The 18,312-nt window shown below is 37.2% G+C and overlaps 1 protein-coding gene and 1 pseudogene across 4 annotated transcripts in view; one reads left to right on the top strand and one right to left on the bottom strand.

The window, feature by feature from the left end:
• Positions 1–18,312, top strand: part of COMMD1 (copper metabolism domain containing 1) — a gene marked incomplete at its 5' end in the record, with an annotated part of 180,849 nt that overhangs the window by 67,820 nt on the left and 94,717 nt on the right. The window lies entirely within an intron of this gene.
• On the bottom strand, positions 11,894–12,243 carry LOC307064705 (small ribosomal subunit protein uS10-like; annotated as a pseudogene). Its single transcript has one exon. The product of its transcript is annotated as a small ribosomal subunit protein uS10-like (transcript).

Genomic DNA, 18,312 nt, shown 5'->3' with positions numbered 1-18,312 from the left:
GTTTCTTACTATTTTCTATTATTTCTGCCATCTTCTTTGTTATATTTTTAAGTTTTGTGTTTGTGATAAACAATTGAGAGATTGAGTAGTTTTTCTGTACCTATTATTACCTGAATTTTATTTTTTTAGCTAGTTGACTTTAGAGTGTTTGATATATAAATAAATGTTTTGTGAATATTTAGGATAGCAGGTGTATTTATTTTGCTGTAGATGAATATAATTAAAAATTCTAAAATTACTGTGGTCAGGTTTTTATTAATATGGAAGCTTAAACATGGAAATAAAATTTCATGTAAAATGTGCTGAACTATTTTTAATTTCTGTAATTTTAAGCTGACAATTTCTGATAAATTACATATCTCATTTAATGGAGAAGACTATCTAGATTAGCAGTGTGATTTATCTTCTAGGCCTAGCTACCAAGTGGACTATTTCAAAAAACAGAGCCGAAACTACTTCAATAGAGAAAATTATAGATGTGATCAGTAGTCTCCCTACTAAACTGTAAACATAGTGTGAGCAGGTATTTCAATGGTGTCGAGTTTTGTGAACACTTAATAAATATTTGGTGATCAACTGACCAATGCTGACTAAAGTATGTGAAATCTTATAAATGACTAAGAAAGATTTTGAAAAAACAAGTTTAATCTGAGCTAGGGATAGATGTTTAAAAATCCACCAGGGTAGTTACTAAATGTGAAAAGAATTGCTGCTGCAAGGGGTTGAGTTATCTTTAAGGGCATGATAAATCTCAAGGACAGGAGTTGGAGCTTCAAAGTTCAGCTACCCTTCTCACATGAGACTCCTTTACCTTTTTTTCCCTCAGTATTTTATTTTTTTGCCTTAAAAAAAACTTCTAAGAATTTTCAAACATACAAAAGGGCAAATAAGTATTTACCTTTATTGAAGTATCAAGGTTTGATATCCTTAAGGAAACAAGTTCCATGAAGCTGCCCTGAAAATTCTGGGAAGTTGGGTGGGTATGCTTACTAGCTAAGCATACCTCCTAGAACACGATTAAAATTTGTTAGAGCACATGCCAAGTAAACTATGAAAAACCTAACAAACTTTTTATCTTAGGTATTGGCATATCCCAATGATCTGTACTGTTCTAGGGTGTGATGGCTTAGGAGTGAATATGATTTGAACCTAATACATTTTTAGAGGATATCAAATTCAGAACCAGGCAGGTCCATCTCCTGACCCTAAACATAGTCCTAAAGTAAATCGCTTGAGGAAATTGGATCCCAAAGATTACAGGTGGGGAATTTTGAAGTGTGTCCATATTTCATTGGAGATCAAAGAAGCCTAACTAAAAGAATTGTGGGCTGACTTATATGATAACTTCTTTTTGAAAGGGCTATTTTATCTTGAAGATTATGAGTTTGGAGGAACTAAGGTGATTGGCAGTGGGAAGAATCAGAACATGTGAAATTCCCTAAAAATTTATTGACTTAAATAACTTTGTGTTAACACATAATTAAAAAAAAACCTTTACACTTAAAATCTGTTAGAGCACAATGACTAATTGCTGTATACCAAAGACTTCCCAATTGCATGAGGCTGTTTTTATTTATTTATTTATTTTGTAGAGGCTGTTTTTATTTTTTTGCTGTACGTGGGCCTCTCACTGTTGTGGCCTCTCCCGTTGTGGAGCACAGGCTCCGGACGCACAGGCTCAGGGGCCATGGCTCACGGGCCTAGCCGCTCTGCGGCATGTGGGATCCTCCCGGACCGGGGCACGAACCTGTGTCCCTTGCATTGGCAGGCGGACTCTCAACCACTGCGCCACCAGGGGAGCCCTAGAGGCTGTTTTTAAATTGTTGATGTTCAAGCTTCAGTTTTCACTGGTGTGCTGCTACCTGATATGAATATATTTAACCAGATTCATCACTGTTAGAGTGTATACTTTTATTTTTTCTCACTCCCACCTAGCTTTCTATCACCAGATTTTGAGCTTGGTTAACTTTTCACCTGTCTGCCCTTAATTGGATGTTAAAGCAGCCAGGAAACTGGAAAGTTCCTGGCATAGTGACTGTTACATAGTAGTTGCGTAAGTCACTGAACTTTGGAATGTGTTCAGAGGTACTCTAGGTGAGTCTGTCATTGGCCAGATTTTTGTCTTATGAAACCAAATTAGTTTCTTTTTTAATGTGTAAATTTGTTAAATTAGAATGCAGAATATGGCAGTAGTACTCAACAGACACACTAGTCAGTTGTGTATTAAATCTAGTAATGGGAAATATGAATTTGCCTTTGAAATATGATTTGATTGCACTTCTGTGTTTACCTGTGCCAAATGAAACATGGTTGTATTTTGTTTACAAAGGCTCCAGTAACTTCCCAGGCATGGAGACATCAGATAAACAGAGACTGTATTATTTTATCACAGGTGGCAAGAAACAGGACTAATTACACAGATGTGAGAGGAATAAATTCTCCTATCCACTCCATAGCTCTTCTTTTTGCTGAAGTTTCCTTCTATTGGTAATTTTCAATTCTGAATTGTGTAAGTTGAGAAGTTCAAATGATTATAGCTTTTTTTTTTTCCCTGTAAGAAGGACCAGGCATAGACAACAGTGATTTATAAAATTTGCTGTCAACTTGAAATATTTTCCTTTCTCCCCAGTGAAAAGTAATAGCATTTTTCTCTTTTCTTAGTTTTAGCTTTGACTTAATCTTTCCAAGTTGTCCATAGCCAGCACCTTATTTTCTTGGTAACCTTTTTTTCCCCGTTTAAATGTAGCCAGGATTTTTATTATAGTGGAAATGGGACCAATTAGCTATTAGTTGTTGAAGTCTGATATGAGATGAGTGTTTTTACTTTAAAATGCAGCTGACCTAAATTGCAAAAACAGTAGACTCCTCAACACCAGTGCTTCTTTTTTTTTTTTCTTTTTTTGCGGTATGCGGGCCTCTCACTGTTGTGGCCTCTCCCGTTGCGGAGCACAGGCTCCGGACGCACAGTCTCAGGGGCCATGGCTCACGGGCCCAGCCGCTCCGCGGCATGCGGGATCCTCCTGGATCGGGGCACGAACCTGTTTCCCCTGCATCGGCAGGCGGACTCTCAACCACTTAAATGATGTCTGTTGAGGACTGGATTTGTAGTGTGTGTGTGTTGTGTTTTTAGAATGTTCAGTCTCTCACCAAAAATACATAAAAATATAAGGTTCAATTATTTTGTTAGAATAATCAACATAAAAATACTGTCACATTGCCACAAAAGTTTCTGAATGTTTACTCTCAGTCTCTACAGCCACCTCATAGTGGACTTGTAATGAAGTTTGTGGACTGGCATTGATCTGCAGACTGTACTTTGGGTAGTACTGCTCTAGATTTCCTGGCAAATGAGGAAAGCCAAGGATGCTGCATTGTGCTTTTGGTTACACACCAGACTGTATGCTCTTCAAAGTCATGTTCATGTTATTCATCTTTTTTGAGAGCTTAGGACAGGGCCTGATAGGAAGGTGGTTGAAACTCAGTGATGAAGATTATATGGTGATAACAAGTGGAGTCAAAACTGAGTGGGCTAGAACAAATTCTGCAAATATTCAAAACTGAATTGTGAAGTAGTAACATAGGAGGGTTTCCATATCAGATTATCTACTTTTTCTTCAGGGATAAAATAGGCCTTACAAAAATTTTCTAATAAAGTACATTCAATCCTGAATGGCAATTGAGAGCCAGCTTTCATCATTTTGGTCTACTTTAAGAATACAAAAGCTCACACTACCTATTATATAAAATAGATAAACAACAAGGATTTACTGTATAGCACAGGGAACTATATTCAATATCTTGTAATAACCTATAATGAGAAGTGAAAAAATGCAGATATATACATATATATGTATAACCAAATCACTTTGCTGTAACCTGAAACTAACCAAATATTGTAAATCAACTATACTTCAAAAAAAAAAAAAAAGAATACAAAAACTGAGTTATGCCAAAGATAGTTTATAGGAGGGAATAAAGCTTTGGAAATTTAGCAAGGTTGAACCACTTCAAATTACCATTTTTGTAAGTCAAAAACAGTTGCATACTGGCAATTTTGTGTAGCTCAATGTATAGATACAGCAACATGGAATGTTAATACTGGGGGCGGAGTACATAGACGTCATTTAGCAAATCCCCTTCATTTAATTTTAGGGAAACTAAAGCCCAGAGAAGTGTTTCAAACAGGAAAACCATTTTCTAACTGTAAGTACAGTAAACCAGATTTTACGAATTTACTGAAGGTAAATAAAAGGCAAAACTGAGTTGCGGGACTTCCCAGGTGGTCCAGTGGTTAAGACTCTGTGCTTCCAATGCAGGGGGACTGGGTTCGATCCCTGGTTAGAGAACTAGATCCCACATGCATGCCACAACGAAGATTCTGCACACAAGCCGCAACGAAGATCCTGTGTGCGGCAACTAAGACCCGGCACAGCCAAATAAATTAAAACAACAACAACAACAAAACACACAAAAACTGAGTTGCTTTCCTTTTGGACTATTTCTGCTTATGTTTTGGACTATGTTCTACTTAAAATAATATCATAAGCAATTTCAAGGGAAATATTTAGTTTTTTTAAAACAAGAAAACTGAGGGGGCTTCCCTGGTGGCACAGTGGTTGAGAGTCCGCCTGCCGATGCAGGGGACATGGGTTTGTGCCCCGGTCCAGGAGGATCCCACGTGCCGCAGAGCGGCTGGGCCCGTGAGCCATGGCCGCTGAGCCTGCGCGTCCAGAGCCTGTGCTCCGCAACGGGAGAGGCCACAACAGTGAGAGGCCTACGTACTGCAAAAAAAAAAAAAAAGAAAACTGAGGACTTCCTTGGTGGGGCACTGGATAAGACTCCACGCTTCCAGTGCAGAGGGCCCGGGTTTTATCCCTGGCCAGGGAACTAGATCCCACATGCATGCTGCAACTGAGAGTTCGCATGCCGCAACTAAGGAGCCCGCCTGCCACAACTAAGACCTGGTGCAACCAAATAAATAAACACAAATTAAAAAAAAAAAAAACAAGAAAACTTTTAAGAGCATTAGAAAACACTAGTTTACCTAAACCATTTTTTGGACAGTTTCACTTGCTTTAGCTCATCATATGATTTTTTTTATTCCAAGAGGCTATAGAAATGCAACTAAGATCTTCTGACCTGGTATTTGATCTTTAATTGTGTAAATATATATTTTTGTCAGAAAATATTCTGGTGAAATAAATCAGAAGAAAAAACATTCTCTTTATTACTTACTAACAAGCTAATATTAATAGTCAGTAGAGGCAAATTGCTTTTGCTTTCTCAGGGTCTTAATTTCTTTGTATTGACAGCTGGTAGCATTCTGTAGTTTATAGGCTTAACTAAGGGAATGTGTGCACATTATGGCATAGCATATTTTTGGAACCTTCACAGAACTGTTGACAAGTAAAGATTTGTTTTTGGTTACCATGAGTAGTTTCTATTGGGGTTGAACTATTGTTAGTTCTTGGTTAGCCTCTATGCTTGTCAGTCTGTTTTCTTCAGAAATGATGAATTTAAATCTGCATGCTGTGTTCCAGTTCACTTACTTAATAGAAATTAGGGGAGTGAATAACTTGCTGAAATTCTTAATTACTGTTCCCATTAAGGGGTTGGAGAAGCAAATATTTATATCTCATGCATTATCTTGCTTAATTCCTAATCATTCTTTCTCCTTGGATATAACTTACTCACTAAAGAAATAGCTATCTATCCAAACAACTGCCTTGGCATATTCCAGCAATATTTTTTTTCTTACAATATTAAAAACCCCACATATAATATATCTAGAAAAAGACAGTTATTTCCAAGCAGGATGAGATTGATGGTAAGTATATTATTTGTGGATGAGAATTTTCTGCTTGTTTTTTTTTAATTATATATATGAGTTACTAGCAATACTGACCATGGTAAAGAATATTTCTTACAATTAAACTTTGTTTCTTTCTTGGAAAAATAGAATTACCTAAATTCAAGGTCATCTTATATTTGAGTCAGTAAGATACTTATCCTAGAAGTTTATTATTTATCTTTGACAGTATTTTATTGAGTTGATTAAAAAGGGCTACAAGTTATTAGATTGCATTGATTTATCACTTATATTTGATACACTCTTAAGAAATAGTACTTTTGGGTTGTTGAAGTTATGTCCCCAGTATTTATTCTTGGTCATAAGAACCAAGATTTTTCACATTAATTTATATTTATTATATTAGACTAGCAAGTTTGCTTTCCTCTTTTGATATGGAGTAAAATTAGAAAGATTAATGATTCTTGTATGGTAGTTCTATTTTTAATTTTTTGAGGAATCTCTATACTGTTTTCCATAGCGGCTGCACCCGTTTATATTCCCACCAACAGTGCATGAGGGTTCCCTTTTCTCCATGTCCTTGCCAACGTTTATTATTCGTTGACTTTTGATAATAGCCATTCTGACAGCTGTGAGGTGATATCTTATTGTGGCTTTGATTTGCATTTCCCTGATGATTAGGGATGTTGAGCATCTTTTCATGTGTCTGTTGGCCATCTGTATGTCTTTGGAAAAATGTCTGTTTATGTCTTCTGCCCATTAAAAAAAATTTTTTTTGATATTGAGTTGTATGAATTCTTTGTATATTTTGTATATTAACTGCTTACCAGATATATTGATTGAAAACACTTTCTCCCATTCAGTAGGTGGCCTTTTAGAACAAATTTTAGAATTATTTGTTCTAGTTCTGTGAAAAATACTGTTGGTTTTTGTTTGTTTGTTTGTTTTTTGGCTGTGTTGGGTCTTTGTTGCTGCTCACAGGCTTTCTCTAGTTGCGGCGAGCGGGGGCAACTCTTCATTGTGGTGCGCGGGCTTATTGTGGTGGTTTCTCTTGTTGTGGAGCATGGGCTCTAGAGTGTGCGGACTTCAGTAGTTGTGGTGCGTGGGCTCAGTAGTTGTGGCACACAGGCTCTAGACGGCAGGCTCAGTAGTTGTGGCGCATGGGCTTAGTTGCACCACGGCATGTGGGATCTTCCCAGACCAGGGCTTGAACCCGTGTCCCTTGCATTGGCAGGCGGATTCTTAACCACTGCGCCACCAGGGAAGTCCCTGCTGTTGGTATTTTGGTAGGTATTGCATTGAATCTTAAATTGCCTTGGGTAATATGGTCATTTTAGCAATGTTAATTAATTCTTCCAACTTGTGAGCACAGTATATCTTACCACTTGTCTGTGTCGTCTTTGGTTTCTTTCATTAGTGTCAATAGTTTTTCGAGTACAGGTCTTTTACTTCCTTAGTTAGATTTGTTCCTAGGTGTCTTATTCTTCTGTAAATGATACTATTTTTAAAATTTCTCTTCTGGGGCTTCCCTGGTGGCGCAGTGGTTGAGAGTCCGCCTGCCGATGCAGGGGACACGGGTTCGTGCCCCGGTCTGGGAGGATCCCACATGCCGCGGAGTGGCTGGGCCCGTGAGCCATGGCCGCTGAGCCTGTGCGTCCGGAGCCTGTGCTCCGCAACGGGAGAGGCCACAACAGTGAGAGCCCCACGTACCGCAAAAAAAAAAAAAAAAAAAAAAAAAAAAAAATGTCTCTTCTGATAGTTCTCTGTTAGTGTATAGAAATGCAACAGATTTCTGTATGCTAAATTTGTATCCTGCAACTTACTGAATTAAGTTACTAGTTCTAATAGTTTTTTGGTGGTATCTTTAGGATTTTCTATATATAGTATATCATCTGCAGATAGTGACAGTTTTACTTCTTCCCTTCTAATTCGGATTCCTTTTATTTTTTTTTTCTTGTTTGATTTCTGTGGCTGGGACTTCCAGTACAATGTTGAATAACAGTGACGAGAGTGGGCATCCTTGTCTTGTTCCTGATCTTAGGGAAATGCTTTCAGCTTTTCACTGTTGAGTACGATATTGGCTGCAGGTTTGTCACATGTGACTTTTATTATGTTGAGGTATGTTCCCTCTGTACCCACTTGGTTGAGAGTTTTTATCATAAATGGATGTTGAATTTTGTCAAAAGCTTTTTATGCATCTATTGAGATGATCATAGGATTTTTATTCTCCAACTTGTTAATGTGGTGTATCACATTAATTGATTTTCGATTTGAACTGTACTTGAATCCCTGGGATAAATCCCACTTGATCATGATGTATGATCCTTTAAATGTATTGTTGAATTTGGTATGCTAATATTTGTTGAGAATTTTTGCATCTTTGTTTATCAGTGATACTGGCCTGTAATTTTCTTTTTTTTTTGCAGTGTCTTTGTCTGGTTTGTATCAGGGTGATGCTGGCCTCAGAGAATGAGTTCAGAAGCATTCCTTCCTCTTCAATCTATTTTGGAATAGTTTGAGGATAGGCATTAACTCTTCTTTAAATGTTTAGTAGATTTCACCTATGAAGGCTTCTGGTCCTAGACTTTCGTTTATTGGGAGTTTTTTTGCTTGTTTTGTTTTTGTTTCTTAATTACTGATTCAATTTAATTACTGGTAATTGGTCTGTACATATTTTATATTTTTTCCTAATTCAGTCTTGGGAGATTATACATTTCTAGGACTTTATCCATTTCTTCTAAGTTGTTCATTTTATTGGTATATACTTTTTTGTTGTAATCTCTTATGATCCTTTGTAACTTCTCCTTGTTCATTTCTGATTTTATTTATTTAGGCCCTCTCTCTTTTTTTTCCTGATGAGTCTGGCTAAAGGTTTATCAATTTTGTATATCTTTTCAAAGAACCAGCTCCTAGTTTCACTCATCTTTTTGTTTTTGTTTTGTTTTGTTTTAGTCTCTATTTCATTTATTTCTGCTCTGATCTTTATTATTTCTTTCTTTTTTGGGTATTTTAAAACATTGACCTACACAGAAGAATTCCAAATAATTTATATAGATACTTTGCCTCCAAGGAGGTGGAGCATAACTTCCTATTCTTTAAGTGTGGGCTGCTCGTGGTGACTTCCCACCAAAGAGTAGATTATAGAAAAGGGGGAGAAAAGAGTTATTTTACAGTGGAGAAACCTGAAAAACACTACCTCAGCTAGGTTCCATTAACAATGGTAAACCATGTTGGTAGCATGTACCCTTGATGTGGTATGATGAGAATGGCAGTTCACCTCTGGTCTTTCTCCCAAAACCTATAACCCCAGTCTAACCATGAGAAAAGCATGAGGCATATCCAAACTGAGGGACATTCTACAAAGTACCTGACCAGCACTCCTCAAAACTGTCAAGGTTATCAAAAACAAGGAAAGTTTGAGAAACTGTCATAGCCGAGGGAAACTTAAGGAGACATGATGACTAAATGTAATGTAACTTGGATGGTATCCTGGAATGTAAAAAGCACATTAGGTAAAAACTAAGGAAATATGAATAACATATAGACTATGGTTAATAATAATGTTATCAGTATTGATTCACTAATTGTCACAAGTGTGACTTTACTAATGTAAGATGTTAATAGCCTAGGAAGTTGAGTGTGTGGTATATTGAATCTGTACTATCTTCATAAGTTTTCTGTACATCTGTTCTAAAGTTAGTTTTAAAAATTGTAGATACTACTAGAGCCCTCTATATACCTCTCAGATTTCATTCTCCTTGTCCTTTGAAGTAACCTCTGGCCTGCATTAGGTGTTTATCAATCTCATGCATAATTTTACATTTTTACTACATACGTATTTTAAATTTATAGTATTTTTTACCTTATAAAATTTCATATAAATAGTATCATACTTTATGTATTTGTGTGCAGCTGCCTTTTTTGTTATTGTTGTTCAGCATTATGTGTTTGTGCTTTATCCATGTTGATAGATATAATTCTAATTCATTTACTGTGTATTAGTCCATGGTTTGAATGTCACTAACCATTTTTGTTGTTGTTGTTCCGGACATTGGGGTTGATTCTAATTTGTTACTATTACCAACATTGTTGCAATAACCATTCCTGCATAGGACTCCCAGTGCATATGTATAAGAGTTCCTCTAAGTTTTTTCCATTGCAGAAGAGTTGCTGAGTTCTAGAATTCGTACATCTTAAATTTTGACAGATAATGCAAAATTGCTCTTCAAAAATGTTCTGTTCCCACAGCAGTATATGAGAATTGTTGGTGAGGAAGTGAAGAAACAGTTTTTAATATTGTGGGGCATTTTACTTTTTGCCAGTTTAATGGAAGGGAAATGGTAGTAGTTTATATTTTCTTTATTATTAGTTATGTTGAGCATATTTTTATTGATTGATTTATAATTAAGTTTCCCTTTCTATGAATAGTCTGCTCATATTTTTGGTCAAGTTTTTAGCTGGTAGGTCTTTTTGATTTCAAGGAGTTCTTTATATATTCTGTATACTACTCTTCTGTCAGTTATATACTTTACAAAAATCTCAGTATTTCATTTGAATTTGAAACTTTAAAAAATGGTATCTTTTTTGTAAGAAGTTATTTTTTGCTTTTTAAAAAATTGAGTATAATTTATATGATAGTACTTAAGTATTCAGTTTGAGTTTTTGAGAAATGTATGTACCTGTGTAATCCACACTTCTGTCATCTTATCATCCTATCATCACCACAGAAAGTTCCCTCATTCCTCTTCCCAGTCAGCCCCACCTCTGCCTCAGGTAACCACTTTTCTGGTTTCTGTTATCATAGATTAGTTTTGCTTGTTCTAGAACCTAACATAAATTGAATCATACAGTATATACTCGATGTATCTAACTTTTAAAATTCAGCATAATATCTGAAATTTATGCATGTTTTTGTATCTATCACTAGTTTTGGGGGGTTTTTTATAGACTTTGTTTTAAGAACGGTTTTTGGTTTACAGAAGAATTGAATGGAAAGTGCAGAGAGTTAACATATACTCCCTTGCTCTCTGCTCCCAAGCAATTTCCCCTATTATGAACACCTTGCATTAGTGTGGTACATTTGTTACAGTTGAGGAGCCTGTGTTGATTACATTATTAACTAAAATCCACAGTTTACATTAGAATTCACTCTTTGTCTTGTACATTCTGTTTGTATATTCTTTCTACACAAATGTTTAGTTATGTGTGTCCACCATTTAGTATCAGATTTTGTACACTATACACAATTGTTTCATTGCCTGAAAAATCCCTTGTGTTCCACCTATTCGTCTCTCCTTTCCTCCCGCTGAACTCCTGGCAACCACTGATCTTTTTACTGTCTTTATAGTTTTGACTTTTCCAGAATGTCGTATAGTTGGAATTGCCATGATCAAACACTCACACAACCCATATTCTAGGAAATAGGACATAGACCCTTAACTCTTCATGGGAGAAGGGTCAAAGAATTTTGGAGCCAAGTTTTTAAATAACCATATTCTATATTATATCTACATATTATAAATGGGGAAATTGAGGTACAACAAGACTAAAAGACTTTCCCAAGATCAAGTGAGTACAGGACTAGTTTTTTTGGGGGGGATTCCAGATTTCATGCTCATCCCACTATTCACTCGTTCAGTATATATTTGCTGATCACCTACTATATGCCAGTCACTGTGCGAGGCTCCAGAGGTTAAATATTAAACAAGAGAGGCAAGGTCTCTGCCCTCTTAAAGAACTTACAGTTAGAGCAAGAAATAGGCCTGATGTAGGTTTCTTTTTTAATTAGGATTTTTATTTAGAGATAATTGTAGATTCACATGCAGCTATAAGAAATAATACAAAGAGATACCATTGTATTTTTTTATTGATTCCCCCTAACAATAACGTACTGCAAAACTGTAGTATAATATCACAACCACTATATTAACATTGGTACAGTCAAGACACAGAACTTTCCATCACCACTAAGATCCCTCATGTTGCAGTTTTATAGCCACATCTACTTTCCTCCCACCCACCCTTGCTCCTTCCTTTTTTTTTCCCCTTTAAACAACTGATAATCAATTTATTAAAATAGTTGATTTAAGCATCTGCAGTAGTGATTCAGCCTCGACTCCTGGCTAAATACTGATGGAAGTAATCTGCTTAACAATCTCAGAAAGACTGTTCAAGTCAATGAGTTTCTTGTATATCCTCATCTGAAAAAGAGACCAAATCTTTCAGCAGGAGTTTTTCTTGTAGTGATTCTCAGAGTCCTGGTAGGCCTCCAAACTGGTCTTTTCATTTTAAGATTCTTTTCCTTTGCACCTCTCATCAAGTCTGCACAAACCTTCTCCAGAGGTTTTACATTGTGACTGGATAGGGTGATTCTAATTTGGTGAAATTGCCACCTCTGGTTCCACGGGTATCTTTCTGGTATCTTTCAAAGCCATGGTTGTGATGTACCTCCCTGACTGACTTGTTCCTGGGTGAGAAAAAACAGTGGCGAGCCAAGAGCAGGAGCGGGTGGACCCGAGCTCAGCTGCAGCTGCAACCACATATTCCTCAAAGAGCCCCCACCCCTTCCTTAATCGCTAGCAACTACTAATCTGTCTTCCATTTCTGTAATTTTGCCATTTCAAGTATATGATATAAATGGAATAGTACAATGTGTAACTTTTCCTGATTGGGTTTTTTCACTCAGCATAATTCTCTGAGAATTTATGCAAGTTGTAGTATCAATGGCCCGTTTCCTTTTTATTGTAGAGAAATAGTCCATGGTATGGATATACCACAGTTTATTTAACCACCAGTTGAAGGATGTCTGGTTTGTTTCTAATTTTTGGCTATTGCATAAACATTTGTGTATAGCTTTTTGTATGGGCGTAAGTTCTCCTTTCTCTGGGGTAAATGCCCAGGAATGCTATTGCTTGGTCATATGGAAGTTGCATGTTTAGTTTTCTAATAAATTGCCAAAATGTTTTGCAGTGTGGGTGTGCCATTTTACATTCCCACCAACAATGTATGAGTGATCCAGAGTCTCTGTATCCTGTCTTGTCACTATTTTTACATTTTAGCCATTCTGATAAGTGTATAGTGACATCTCATTGTGGTTTTAATTTGCATTTCTCTGGTGGCTAATGATGTTTAGCATTTTTCATTGTACTTATTTACCATCTGTATATCTGCTCTGGTGAAATGTCTCATATGTTTTGTCCAGTTTCTAATGGGATTGGTTATTTTTTAATACCGCATTTTGAAAGTTGTTTTTTGTTTTGTCTTTTGGCCGCACCGTGTGGCATGCGGGATCTTAAAGAGTTCCCCAACCAGGGATGGAACCCGTGCCCACTGCAGTGGAAGCATGCAGTCTTAACCGCTGGCCCTCCAGGGAAGTCCCTGAAAGTTCTTTATATATTCTAGATACTAGTCCTTGGTTAGATATGTGGCTTGAAATATTTTCTCCCAATTTGAAGTATGTCTTTATCCCCTTCATGGGGTTTTTTGCACATGGTGAGGTTAATTTTGATGAGGTCGAATTTAACAGTTTTTGCTTTCATGGATCATGCTTTTGGTGTCAAGTCTAAGAATGCTTTGATTAGTCCTAGATCCCAAAGATTGTCTTTCTTTTTCTTTCTAAGATTTACAGTTTTTCATTATATCTAAGCCCGTGATCCACTTAAAATTTACTTTTATATGTTATGAGACTAAGGTTGAGGTTCTCTTTTTTAACCTATGGATATCTACTTGCTTGATTACCTTTTGCTGAAAATGCTCTCTTTCTTTCCTTCATTGAATTGCTTTTGCACCTTTGTCAAAGATGAGTTGCCCATTTTGTGGGGGTCTGTTTCTGTGGTTTTTATTGGTCTGTGTATTCCATTGGTCTATGTATCTGTCTCTCTGCAGATATCACAGAATCTTGATTACTGTAGCGGTGAATTAAATCTTAAAATGCAGAAGACCAATTCCTCCCACTTTATGGTTCTTACTCAAAATTGTTTTATCTACTCCACTTCCTTTGCCTTTCCATTTAAATTTTACAATAATTTTGTCTATACCTACAAAAAATCTTGCTAGGATTTTGATCGGACTTGCATACATATCAGTCTGTTTCTTTTCTCTGAAATAGACAGAACAACTTGGCATGTTTTTACATCTCTTCTGTTTTCCTGTCTCTTACTACCTCACTTTTTTTGTTCATTTGAAATTTCAGTTTCAAACTGCTAATTATTAATTTTTAACATTTAAAAGTTGTAATTGGATCATCATATTTCAGTCAAATACATTTTTAGCATATTGCTGATCTGTGTTGACTAGGTGACCAGTGGTTTCTCCAAGCTGCCCACCAGCAGCCACATCATGTGGGGTTGTTCTATGATTATATTCTAGCAGCACAACATTATCAATAACATTAATATGATGGTTTGCATTTTTATCTTTCAATCAGATTCTTCCTTTCTCCTGATTTCCTAGCCTAAATATCCTTTAGCTCTGAGCCCCTTGCTAATTTGCAAGGCTAGATTAGGCAAACAGATATCAACACCATGGGATTATTTTCTGCTTTATCTAGGAGTTTATAGTTTGTGATATACATAGTAAGATTTTGTAGAGCAAGGAGTTGGTAACTGTAGATACTTCTAGACTTAATCTGTAACATTTATTACTTTTGGTTTAAAAAGTTGTTGATACAGTTGTGCTTGTTAGAACATAAATTCAAAAAGTTGTGTTAGATCCTATATTTGCAGAGATACACAAATTAGACTGTCAAAGATTAAAGTCTGTTGGGTGAAATAGACTTGTAAACAGAAAGCTTCATTACATTGAGGTAAGTGCTATGATAGAGATATTAGGGCATTTTTGGAATAGAGAGGCACCCTTACCTTACTAGGGGAGGAGGAATATTGGGGGAGTCATGCTTGAACTGAGTCTTGAATGGTGAATAGAAGTTAATCTGGTGAAGGTGGTGATGAAAGGACATTTCAGGCAGTTAGAATAGCGTGAACAGAGGCACATAGAAAGAAGCAGCTAGCATATTGGGATTGGTAGCAGGGGCATTATGAACAAGTTAGTGCTGTTTGAGTGGCAAGTGTGGGAGGCAGGGAGTAAAATAAGATAGGAGGATAATGTTACCAGAAAACTGGGTTTGCCCAAGAGTGGTGGGCATTGAGCCAATAGCCACAACCAAGCCAGAGATCGAGAGAAGGAAGGATTTATTACTTGCAGCAAGTAAGGAGAACACTGGGGATCTTTCTCAAAGCAGTGTCTTCCTGAACAGCAAAATTGGGGAAGTTTTAAACTAAGGGTACATGTATATTCATGAGGGGGCTTGAGCGGAGGAGAATTCAGCATAGAACTGGGACAAAGGTTGGCAGAGTCCAAGCTTTAGTTGATTAAAGTCTAGACTATCAACATCTTCATTCCATCCTCCACCTGGTGGGGGCCTTAGTTCCTGCAGAACTCAAAGATATATTATGTATATCCCTTGAGGAACCAGGCCCCTGCCCCAAGGCTGCACTGTTGTTTCTTGACTGCTCCTCCCTAGTTTCTGCATTCCCTCCCTTAAGATCATTAATTACTGAGATCTGTTCAAGGGCAAGCATGGCAGCCAGGCTTAGATCACAAAATGGCTTAGGCCTAAATGGGTTCTCTTATGTCAAGAGAGCCATTCTTGGTTCTCTTTCTCCAAAGAGCCTCTAGCCTATCTGCTTATAATAAGTCAGCTCACATTTTGAAGGGCCTGTTGTGTTGGGTTTGGACTTGATCCTCAGTGGCTCTCAAACCTATCAGACCCAGAGTTTCCTTTTTATAGTAAATATTTTCCAGTGTCCCTGTTGGGCTGCACTCTGCAGGCCTACAAGGCCTGCACTTGCCCAGCTTCAAGACCGAAGAAAGAGCTCAGAGTCAGCGACAGAGACATCAGGGGTTTAATGGATGGAGGAGCTTATACATCTGAAGCAAAGTCTTGGAGCAACACCCCACCATGTGTGACAGACAGCAGGCAGGACATGGTGGCAGGCTTTGCTCCTGGGTGGAAGGGGAGATTGCCAGTTATAGGGGGAATTACGTCAGATTGGCTCATTAGTTACCAGAGAAGCCAGCAGAGGGGCACACCCCTCACTGCCCTTTTGATAAGAACAGTCACTGGCTGGGGTCTGGGGCAAGTTTATAGGAAGGTCAGTCATAGTGTAGGGTATAGGTGAAGCAGGCACTGGTCAGGCAGGGGATGTACAGAGAGCAAGAGAACAGCCATCTTGAGTGGTCTGACCATACAGTTCCTTTATTAACCTTAAATGAAATGCATGTATAATTATAATTCACATATAATAAAATTAACATGTATAACTTCTAATAATATAACATACATGTAATATAAAGGAAAGTTATAAGGAAAATAAAATAATACAGTAATTTAAAAAATATATTTAACAATGTAAATGTTGAAGCATTACTGCATTAGAACATGTAATGAATTAATCAAATACTTGCACCTCTATGTAGAATCACTGTGACTGTGCAGCAGTAAATGCAGACATATATAGATGTGTTGTTTTGGTAGTTCAGATATCAAACTATGAATGGTATTGCCACTGGTAATGAGAGTTTCTAAAATGCTCAACAACCTATTTGTAAAGTTCTGACCAAACCAACGTATTGATACAAGCTGTATTAGTTGCATTCCTGGAAAATTTAGAGCTTATTAAAACTGTGCCAAAGAATAATTTTTTATGTAAAAAGAAAAAGATTAATTTCTAGGCCCAGGTAATTATAAACAGGTTCCACATAATATTAGATGGGACATTGCCAAGTCATGTAGGACATGTGTCAGTTTGTTTTGTAGGATGTTCTTGAGCAGGGGTTAGCAAACTACATCCTGCAGGACACACTACTTTTGTATAGCCCATTAGCTAAGAATGGTTTTTACATTTTTAAAGAGTTGGGCAAGTAAAAAGAAGAATATGGGGCTTCCCTGGTGGCACAGTGGTTGAGAGTCTGCCTGCCGATGCAGGGGACACGGGTTCGTGCCCCGGTCCGGGAGGATCCCGCATGCCGCGGAGTGGCTGGGCCCATGAGCCATGGCCGCTGGGCCTGTGCGTCTGGAGCCTGTGCTCTGCGGTGGGAGGCCCGCGTACCACAAAAAAAAAAAAAAAAAAAAAAAAAGAAGAATATGTTACAGAGACGGTAACACCTTTTTTGGATGAATTGACCCCAGTTCAAGATATTATTGACTGGAACCCAACCAAAATAACTTCTATCACAAGTGAAGTTAAATCAGAATAGATTTCTTAATATGCTTTGAGGAAAAGAATAATACACATCACCTGTGTTGTGATGTGATAGTGTGAAGCAAAGTGCCAGTGGAAATAATTTTATTTAATTATAGTATATTATACAAATTAATGTTTCTATTGAGTGGCATAGCCAGAGATTTTGGATCCTCCTACCTGGTAAATAGGCAGATATTCAGTAAACATTTGTTGAATTGTAATGTGAAATATCTTTAATCTATGTTGTAATATTTATCATACAACTTTTTCATATTAATGGAGAAATGAAAGACAGCATGTTTGTCTTTCAGCCTCCGTTCCACCTATTCTACTTATACTCCACCTGTACACTGTCTACCTTTACGTTTCTCTGTTCTCACTGCTACTGCTCAAGTGTAGGCAGGACTCTTGGTTCCAAATAATAGGAATACAGCTTAAACTACCTTGAATAGTAAATGGGAGTTTTTGGTGCCTACAGGTGGAAAAGATGCCGAGATAACATACAGAGTTGAAGAAAGGTCTGCAGGAACCAAGGCCTTGGGGATTACAGAACAGGATATCACTCCATTTCCATTAGAACCCACTCTCATCTCTGCTTGGCTTCATTCTATTTTATTGCAATCAGGCTTTTGCCAAAAGATCAAAGATGTCTGTCTGCAACCCTCCAGTCTCATGTTCTTCTGGTACCATGACCCCAGGAGGCAAGACCACTTCTCCTCCTAAATTGGGAGATTAATTTGGATCAATCATTGTGCCCAGAGAAAGGAGGTACTATGATATTTTGGTTTGGAGCTCATACCAATCCTCATGGCCAGGCAGGGGAAAGCTTGTTCTGAGACCAAATCATTAACCATCACTGATTTATTCAGGGCTCCATTGCCCCAGCCCTTTGATGATTTCCCGCTTCAGTTTAGCTGCTTACTGTTCTCAGAACAGCAATGGCAATTAAGGTTTGAAAACTTATGGAAAAGAATAAAGTAGTATACAGTTTCAGAGTATTATTATTGGATATGAGCTATTTGGTTGAAGATGGGCTATAAAACTAAACTAATTCATTCACTTAACAAAATTTACTTAGTACTTTGTATGGACAAGGCATTACCCAGTTATAGTATATCAAACCAAGCCTGGCTATAAGGCACTGTGAAATTATGTAAGATTTCATCAGAGCACTAATTCATTTTATTCTCTTGTTTTATTATTTTTACATTTTAATTTTATTTATATTTTATTATTTCCTCATCATGGAACTGGATATTT

Source organism: Hyperoodon ampullatus (genome assembly GCF_949752795.1).
Source record: "Hyperoodon ampullatus genome assembly, chromosome: 15".
Lineage (NCBI taxonomy): Eukaryota > Metazoa > Chordata > Mammalia > Artiodactyla > Ziphiidae > Hyperoodon > Hyperoodon ampullatus.
Note: the sequence above shows the minus strand (reverse complement) of the source record. Positions and strands in the feature narration are given on the sequence as shown.